The 9,045-nt window shown below is 35.2% G+C and overlaps 1 non-coding gene across 1 annotated transcript; it reads right to left on the minus strand.

The window, feature by feature from the left end:
• Positions 1 to 5,628: 5,628 nt before the first annotated feature.
• Positions 5,629 to 5,734, minus strand: LOC128294479 (small nucleolar RNA R71). Its single transcript, XR_008284789.1, has one exon. It is a non-coding gene; the product is annotated as a small nucleolar RNA R71 (small nucleolar RNA).
• Between the last annotated feature and the right edge of the window lie 3,311 nt (positions 5,735 to 9,045).

The following is a 9,045-nucleotide window of genomic DNA, read 5'->3' on the forward strand; positions in this document are numbered from 1 at the left end:
TGTGTGACACACGACCTAGTAACATGGAATGTGGTTAGGCCGTGTGTCCCCTGCACCTTAATTTTTAGAAACAGAATGCTTAGAATTGAGCAAATGGGCAGAGACACGGGTGTGTGTCTCAGCCATGTGTGCTATATGGCCTAGAACACTGGCATGTGTCTTGGCCGTGTAAAAGCTGCAGTGAATTTTGAATTGAATTAATTAACCACACGACCTAGCACATGGGCGTGTGGCATGGCCATATACGCAAGTCAGAGAGTTACACGGGGTCGAACACGGTCTTTAGCACGGGTGTGTCCCTTGGACCACACAGGCGTGTGAGCCCTGCACCTTGGAAAATTTTTGAAATGTTGCGAAAAATTCTTAGAGTTCTCAATTAAGGACTCGACTCTAATGCTCGTATTAGGCCTCGAGGGTCCAATTAAGGGACGTTATGAATGATTTTGGTTAATGAATAGTAATTTACAAAAATTATTTGTAAAATGTTTTGAAAGTTTCGATAATGCTCTAAAACCCTGTTTCGACGACGGAGATAGGTTAGGGGTGTTATATGCTCATAGTGGTACTATGTTTGTTCATCTGGGGAAATAATAAAATTCATAACGATTTAAAATAGTTATACTAGTAGTTTAGAATGAAATGTGGTATTTCTGAAATTGTATTTAAATGTTTAATATGTCAGCAAGATAAAGCTGAACATCAAGTACTGATATCTTCAGAACTGCCACAGCCAATTATGATATCGAAATAGAAATGGGATAAAGTTACTATGGATTTTATATCAGGATTACTCCAATCTCTAAAAAAGAAAGATGTTACTTGGGTAATCATCGACCGTTTGACAAAGTCTGCATATTTATTCCTAGTATGAAATGGATTTCTCATTTAATAGTTTGCCTGAATTATTTGTTTCTGAGATTGTCAAATTTCATGGTATGCCAGTTTCCATTATTTCTAATTGAGATTCACAATTCATATCCCTATTCTGGAATAAGTTACAAGAAACTCTGGGTACGTGGTTACATTTTAATACCACATTTCATCCTCAAATGGATGGTCAATCTGAATGTGTGATTTAGATTTTGAAGATACGTTTCGATACTGTATTTTAAAAGTTGAAGGCAACTGGAAAAGAAATTATTGTTGTTAGTCGAATTCGCATATAATAATAGTTTCCAGTCAAGTACTAAATGACACCATATGAAACTCTATATGGTCATGAATATAAAACTCCATAATATTGAACTAAGCTTAGTGAGAAAAAGAATACATGGAGTTGATCTGATCTGTGAAACCAAAGAAAAAGTGAAAGTGATCCAAGATAATTTAAAGGCAGTTTCTGATTGTCAGAGAATCTTATATGGATCTTAAACGAAAAGAAATAGAGTTCTGAGTTAGAGACAAAATGTTCTTGAAAGTTTTATCATGGAAGAAAGTTCTCCGGTTTGGCCGTAAAGGCAAATTAAGTCCACAGTTTATCAGGCCATACGAGATCATTGAAAAGAATCAGACTTGTTACGTATGGATTGGCATTATTATCAGAGCTTGATAGAATTCATAACTCTTATTTATATGTATATGCTACGATGGTATCGATCAGATCTGTCACATGTTATTTCTCTAATAGATATTGGAATTCAACTTGACATGACTCACAGCGAGGGACAGATTGAAATTCTGGCATATGAAGTGAAAGAACTGAGAAATAAGAAAGTAGCTTTAGTAAAAAATTTCTGGAAATGGCATGATATAGAAGAAATATCTAAACCCCACTACTGGTAAGATTTTCAAGGACAAAAATTTTTAAGGGGGAGAGTTGTAACAGCCTATTTTCGGTAAAATTGGAACAGTGTTTTCGGGACCACAAATTCGATTCCGAAAAGGAAATTTCTTTTAATATTATTTTATGATCTACAGTATGATAATAATGTCTTAGGAAAATTTCGTAAAGAAATTTTACTGATTATATGTTTAATTTGATAAAGGACCAAATTGCATAAAGTGCAAAAGTTAAGTTCTAATATCTAAAGGGATTACATAGCTATGGAATTCAAAATTTAAGGTCCTTGAACGGTAAATAGACCATTAAAAATGCTTAGTTGTTAAGGATGATGATTCATCCATGAAAAATAAAATAAAGAAAAGGATGAAATTGGAAAGTGAAATAATAAAAAATGATAAATGATAAAAAAATAAAAATATCATCAATTTTATCATCTTCTTCCCCAAAAATACATGGAAACCCTAGGAAAGAGAAAGCAAGCTTTCTTGACTTAATTGGGCAAGTAATCTTGACCCATTTTTAGTTATTTTTATATTTCCGAGATCGAAATAGCTTAATCTATCTATTTTGGGGGTTAATTTGTAAATATATCAAAGTATAGAAAATTTATCATGGATGTAAATGCTGAAATTTTGAAATTTATGGTAGAAAATGAAAGGTTGTTGATAGATAAACAACTTTTGTGAAGTGAATTACGATGAAATTATGATTTTAGAACTAAATTGTAAAGTTGTAAAATTCAAGGAAAAATTCTAAATTTTATGAAATACATGGGCTATAAATTTTATATGTAAAATTCAGCTAGCCTTGGAATAAGGATTAAATTGCATGAATTTCATTTTCTGAGCCTAGGGACGAAATCATCATTAATTAATAGTTTAGGGGAAAAATGGTAATTTTGCCTAAGATGTGAATTGAACTGAATTGAGTATGAATTGTATTAAATTGATGTTAAATTTACTTGTATAGATCCAGATAGACCAAATTCAAAGTTAGAGTGAGGAAAAGAGAAAATGTCGAATTAGTAGATTTTACGTACACTAACAGTTATTGAGGTAAGTTCGTGTAACTAAATTGTGTTTATGTTTATACTTGAATTGAATGTCGTATGTGTTTATATGAATTATATAAATGTTATAAATGTATGAGATAATCACATGCTCGTTAAAGTTCAGAAAATGATAAGTTCCGTTTGAATAATGAAATTCGATGGATAGATGATTTCTAGTATTGAATGTGGTCCTGCATATGTTGCGGATAGAATATAGCTCAGAAAAGAAATCCTATTATAAGCCCTCTCGAGCATCCTGTTATATAGTTCCTGCGAGCATCCTGATCGGTAGTGATTTTGCATGTGTTACGCACTACCGCAGCTCTTTGTGAGCATCCTGTTACATGATTTGATAGGTTGTGGTCCAGCATTTATTACAGACATAAATGCAACTCTTTGTGAGCTTCCTGATTAAAAGTTCTTTGTGAACTTCCTATTATAGTCTCTTATGAGTTTCCTGGTATAGCCCGGATAAGCTTCCTGTTACATGGCTCACATGAGCATCCTGATATATGGCTCGAGAGTGTGCTTCCTGATTATGTGCCCTTACCCCTAAATATGAATTGATTGTTTCTGATTTGTACACTTTAAGTGTACTACATGTGTATCCATCGATATTTCAAATAAATTCAACAGGAAAAATCCTGACATGTGAAAATATGAACACGAAATGAATTATTACATGTATCTGTTGATGAATCGTAATTTATTCATATTTTTATCCCATGCTTAACACATTTTATGGATGATTTTTCCTTAGAATTGGTGAATTCGATGCTTCTAATGCTATAATTTAACATTTTATACTTAGGCGAGCATAAAGCGAAAGGAACGAGAAATGGGCCAAAAACAGAGAAAATGGGCCAAAGTACGAAATTAACACAGCCTGGACTTCTCCACACGGGCAGACCACACGGCCTTGTCAATTTGGCAGAATCGAAGCACGACTCACACGGGTAGAACACATGACCGTGCCATTCTAACAGATTTGAGCACGGCCTGAAGTGATCGCACACGGGCGTGTCCCTACCGAGCCCAAGTTGAGCCCAATTCGAAAAAGGCTAATTTTGAGGGCTTTTAGGCATTCCAAAGCCTATAAATACACCCGAGAGGAGGAAGAACGGAGACATAGAGAAAAGGAGGTAGGGAACTGCTCAAGGGAAGCCGATTGATCCATCTCAGAAGCCGGATTCACCATCAAGACTGAAGATCTCCCCTCAATTTCCCTTCAGAAGTTTTGGGTTTTCATTATGTTTTGTATTCATTATTCTTCTGAGATGTTTTCCCTTGTAGTTATGAACTAAATCCCCTAAATACCTAAGGGGAATGAAACCTAAGACGAATCTTGTTATTATTTTCTGAATTGTATGATAAATATTTAACTTATTCTTAATTATGTGTTCTTAATTCTTGTTTTGATATCCCAGGATACTGATTCAAGATAAGCTCTTAGGAAGAGGAGGAATAGACCCTACCTAAGAGTACTTTTGTCATAATTAAGCGGAGTTGATTGCACACCTAGAGATAGGGTGAAAAGATTTTGCCGGATTAGGATGAAACCTAATAAGGGGATCCATAGATCGAGTTAATGCAACCCTAGGGTGTTAATTAGAGAAAAGTCTCAATTATTCAATCTAGGGATTAGACGTTATTAGTCTTAAATAGGGATAATAACATAACTTAGGGATCTCTACAGAACAAGTTAAATGAATAAATCGTCCAATTCAGAGTCAGAATAACAAGTGAAGTCTAGGTGGATTCTTCCTCAGGTATTGTCTTAATTCAATCGTTTTTCCAAAAGTAATTCCTCAATTCTACTTTTTGTGAATTCTTAGTTAAGATAATTAGTTAGTTAAACTAAAACTCCCTTATTCTTAGGCTAGATAATAAAAATACAGTCATTACTAGTACTTTTAGTTCCTTTGGGTTCGACAATCCGGTCTTACTAAAACTATACTACTGTTCGATAGGTACACTTGCCTACGTCGTGATAATAGTTAGTTTCAAGAATGATCCTTTATAAATTTTTAAAACCTGTCATCATGAAAATCACGATCAAGTTTTTGGCGCCGTTGCCAGGGAACTAAGATATTAGGAACACTCAATTTTTATTACTTTAGCCATTTATTTTTCTTGCAAGTTAATTCTATTTTATTATTATTATTATTTATTAATTTACTTTATCTTTATCTTAGCAGGTTTTTATAGTTTATGACTGGAAGAAACCCGTCAGGAACATTACTTTTTAACGAAGAAATCGATCGCACAGTTTGTAGAACCCAAAGAGAAATAAGGCGAAGCTTAAGATACACAAAGAACGACCAAGAAGATGATATTCAAACCCCAACTGAGGAGATGGCTAAAAACCAAGACAATTAGCTACCTCCTGTGATACCCATTATACTAGTAAATCAAAATCCTGCTCCTCGTACTATCTATGATTATGCTAAACCTACTTTAACAGGAACTGAGTCAAGTATAGTTAGACTTGCTATTACTGCAAATAATTTTGAACTGAAACCTAACACAATTCAAATGATACAGTAATTTGTTCAGTTTGATGGTTTGCAGGATAAGGATCCAAACACTCATTTGGCAAATTTCTTGGAATTCTGCGATACATTTAAAATTAATGGTGTTACTAACGATGCCATTCGTCTTCGGTTATTCCCTTTTTCATTGAGGAACAAAGCTAAACAGTGGTTGAACTCATTACCATGAGGGTCAATTACTACTTGGGAACAAATGACCAAAAAATCTTTATTAAAATATTTTTCGCCGGCTAAAACATCCAAATTACGTAATGATATCTCTTCGTTTGTGTAGATGAACTTAGAAACTCTTTACGATGCATGGGAGAGATATAAGGACCTACTGCGAAGGTGTCCTCACCATGGATTACTTCTATGGTTGCAAGTTCAAACATTCTACAATAGCGTGAACCTCTTGACAAGCCAAATGATTGATGCAGCAACTGGGGGAACCATCAACAACAAAACACCTGAAAAGGCTTACGAATTTATTTAAGAGATGTCACTGAATAACTATCAGTGGGAAGTACTAAGGACTAAGCCAACTAAAATAGTAGACGTTTATAACGTCGATTCGGTTACTATGCTGTCAAACCAAGTAGAACTTCTAAATAAAAAGATTGATGGTTTACTTGGTTCTACTCAGGTACATCTAGTAATAAAGTGTGAGAAGAATGAAGGAGGAGCATGCACAGAGTATCAACCCTTCAACCCTAGTATCGAGGAGGAATAAGTCCAATATATGGGTAACAATAACTCTAGACCCCAAAATAACCCATATAGTAACACTTATAATGCAGGTTGTCCCAATTTCTCATGGGGCGGTCAAGGAAATCAAAGGCCACAACATCCTCTGGGTTTTCAACAACTACCCTATCAATAGGAAAAGAAATCAAACCTTGAAGAGATGCTATCTAAATTTATTTTGGTGTCAGAAACCCGTTTCCAGAACACCGAGATAGCATTTAAAAATCAACAAGCGTCGATCCAAGGGCTCGAAATTCAAATAGGCCAGCTGTCCAAACTAATTTCGAAAAGACCACTAGGAAGTTTACCTAGTAACACAAAATCAAAAGAGCATGTAACAGCAGTTACACTAAGGAGTGGGAAAGTTTAGCGGAATCTGAAAAGAAGCTAACACAAGAAGCCGTGATAAGCAAAAGGGGGGAAGAAAAACCCGAAAATAGTGACAAACCAGTGCCGAAGGAATATAAACCACCAGTTCCATACCCAGCAAAATTGAAAAAATACTGCATTGATGCACAATTCGGTAAGTTTCTTGAACTTTTTAAGCAATTACATATCAACTTACCTTTTGTTGAGGCCATCTCGTAGATGCCTACATACGCAAAATTTTTGAAGGAGCTTCTAACAAATAAAAGGAAGTTCGAGGACTTATCTATAGTAGAACTCAACGAGGAGTGCTCATCCTTACTCCAAAACAAACTGCCAACCAAACTAAAAGATCCATGAAGTTTTACTATCCCTTGCTTAATTGGTAGTCTGAATGTTGAGAAAGCACTGGCTGATTTAGGCGCTATCATTAATTTGATGCCATATAAAATGTTCAAACAACTTGGACTTGGGGAACCTAAACCCACTCGGATGAGTATTCAATTAGCCGATAGATTTGTTAAATATCCTAGGGGCATTATAGAAGACGTACTTGTGAAAATAGATAAATTCATATTTCCTGTTGACTTTTTTGTGCTTGACATGGACAAAGATGTGGAAGTGCTCTTAATTTTAGGACGCCCATTTTTAGCCACTGCTAAGGCTGTAATCGATGTGTGTGATGGTAAATTGGTACTTAGAGTAGGTGACGAGGAGATTATCTTTAAAATTTATGATGCTATGAGGTTTTCTAGGGAACAGGATGATTCATTTTATTTTATTGACTCTATTGATCATACTACTCAAGACTCTTTTCAGGAAATTATACAAAAAGACACGACGGAACTGTATCTAGCTCAAGAAGAGGCATCTGAACCTAATGAGCATTCTTCAAAACAAGTAGAATATGAGGGCATTAAGATAAACGATGAACTTAAGAAAAAACCCTCTATTGAAGAGCCTCCCAAACTGGAACTTAAACAATTACCAAACCACTTGGAATACACATTCCTTGGAAATAATCCTACATTACCAGTTATTATTGCTTCTAACTTACAACCCAAGGAGAAAGAGAAATTAATCCAAGTATTAAAAGAACATAAAAAGGCCATAGCATGGAAAATTTCTGACATTAAAGGAATCAGCCCCTCTTTTTGCACCCACAAAATCTTAATAGAAGATGAATAGAAACCGTGTGTGCAAGCTCAAAGACGACTGAACCCCAACATGAAGGAAGTTGTTAAAGCTGAGGTAATTAAACTTTTAGATGCTAGAATTATTTATCCTATTTCTGACAGTTCTTGGGTAAGTCTAGTGCAGGTTGTCCCTAAGAAAGGAGGTATGACGATTGTGACCAACGAGAAGAATGAATTAATCCCAACAAGGACAGTCACAGGATTGAGAGTTTGCATTGACTACAGGAAACTGAACGATGCCACGAGAAAAGATCACTTCCCTTTGCCATTCATTAACCAAATGTTGGAAAGATTATCCAGGCACATGTACTACTGCTTTTTAGACAGACTCTCTGGCTACTTCCAAATCCCAATAGCTCCTGAGGATCAAGAAAAGACGGCATTCACATGCCCATATGGTACGTTCACTTATCATAGAATGCCTTTTGGATTATGTAATGGTCTTGCCACTTTTCAGCTCTGTATGATGGCTATCTTTGACGAACTCGTGGAAGATATCATGGAAGTATTTATGGATGATTTCTCGATATTCGGTAACTCTTTCCATCTCTACCTTAAAAATTTAAAACGAGTTTTAATAAGGTGTGAGGAAACGAACCTTGTGCTTAACTGGGAGAAATGTCACTTCATGGTTCAAGAAGGTATTGTATTAGGGCATAAAATTTCTAGTAAAGGGATTGAAGTGGACAAATCTAAAATACAAACAATCGAAATATTACCCCCTCCTAGTTCATTTAAGGCTATTAGAAGCTTTTTAGGACATGCTGGTTTTATAGAAGATTTATTAAGGATTTTTCTAAAATAGCTAAGCCTTTGACTAAATTGCTAGAAAAAGATATATCTTTTAATTTCAATCGGGAGTGTTTAGAAGCATTTAATACATTAAAGGATAAATTAATTAATGCTCCAACCATAATTGCACCTGATTGGAACTTACCATTTGAATTAATGTGTGATGCGAGTGATTTTCCAGTAGGTGCAGTATTGGGATAGCGAAGAGATAAGCATTTTCAACCTATCTATTATGCTAGCAAAACTTTGATAGCTGCACAAGAGAATTATACTACTATGGAAAAAGAATTGCTAGCTGTGGTCTTTGCATTTGATAAATTTCGATCATAGCTCATATTGTCTAAGGTTGTTGTTTACACTGACCATTTCGCCCTTCGCTACCTTTTAACTAAAACTGATGCAAAACCTCGACTCATTCGATGGATCCTCTTATTGCAGGAATTTTACTTGGAAATTCAGGATAAGAAAGGAGCTGAAAATCTCGTGACTGATCATCTGTCCAGGCTTGAGAACTCCAATACCAAAGAACTAGATGAAGTTGAAATAAATGATTCGTTTCCTGAAGAATAATTTTTCACT

The sequence above is a fragment of the Gossypium arboreum genome, chromosome 6 (assembly GCF_025698485.1).
Source record: "Gossypium arboreum isolate Shixiya-1 chromosome 6, ASM2569848v2, whole genome shotgun sequence".
Lineage (NCBI taxonomy): Eukaryota > Viridiplantae > Streptophyta > Magnoliopsida > Malvales > Malvaceae > Gossypium > Gossypium arboreum.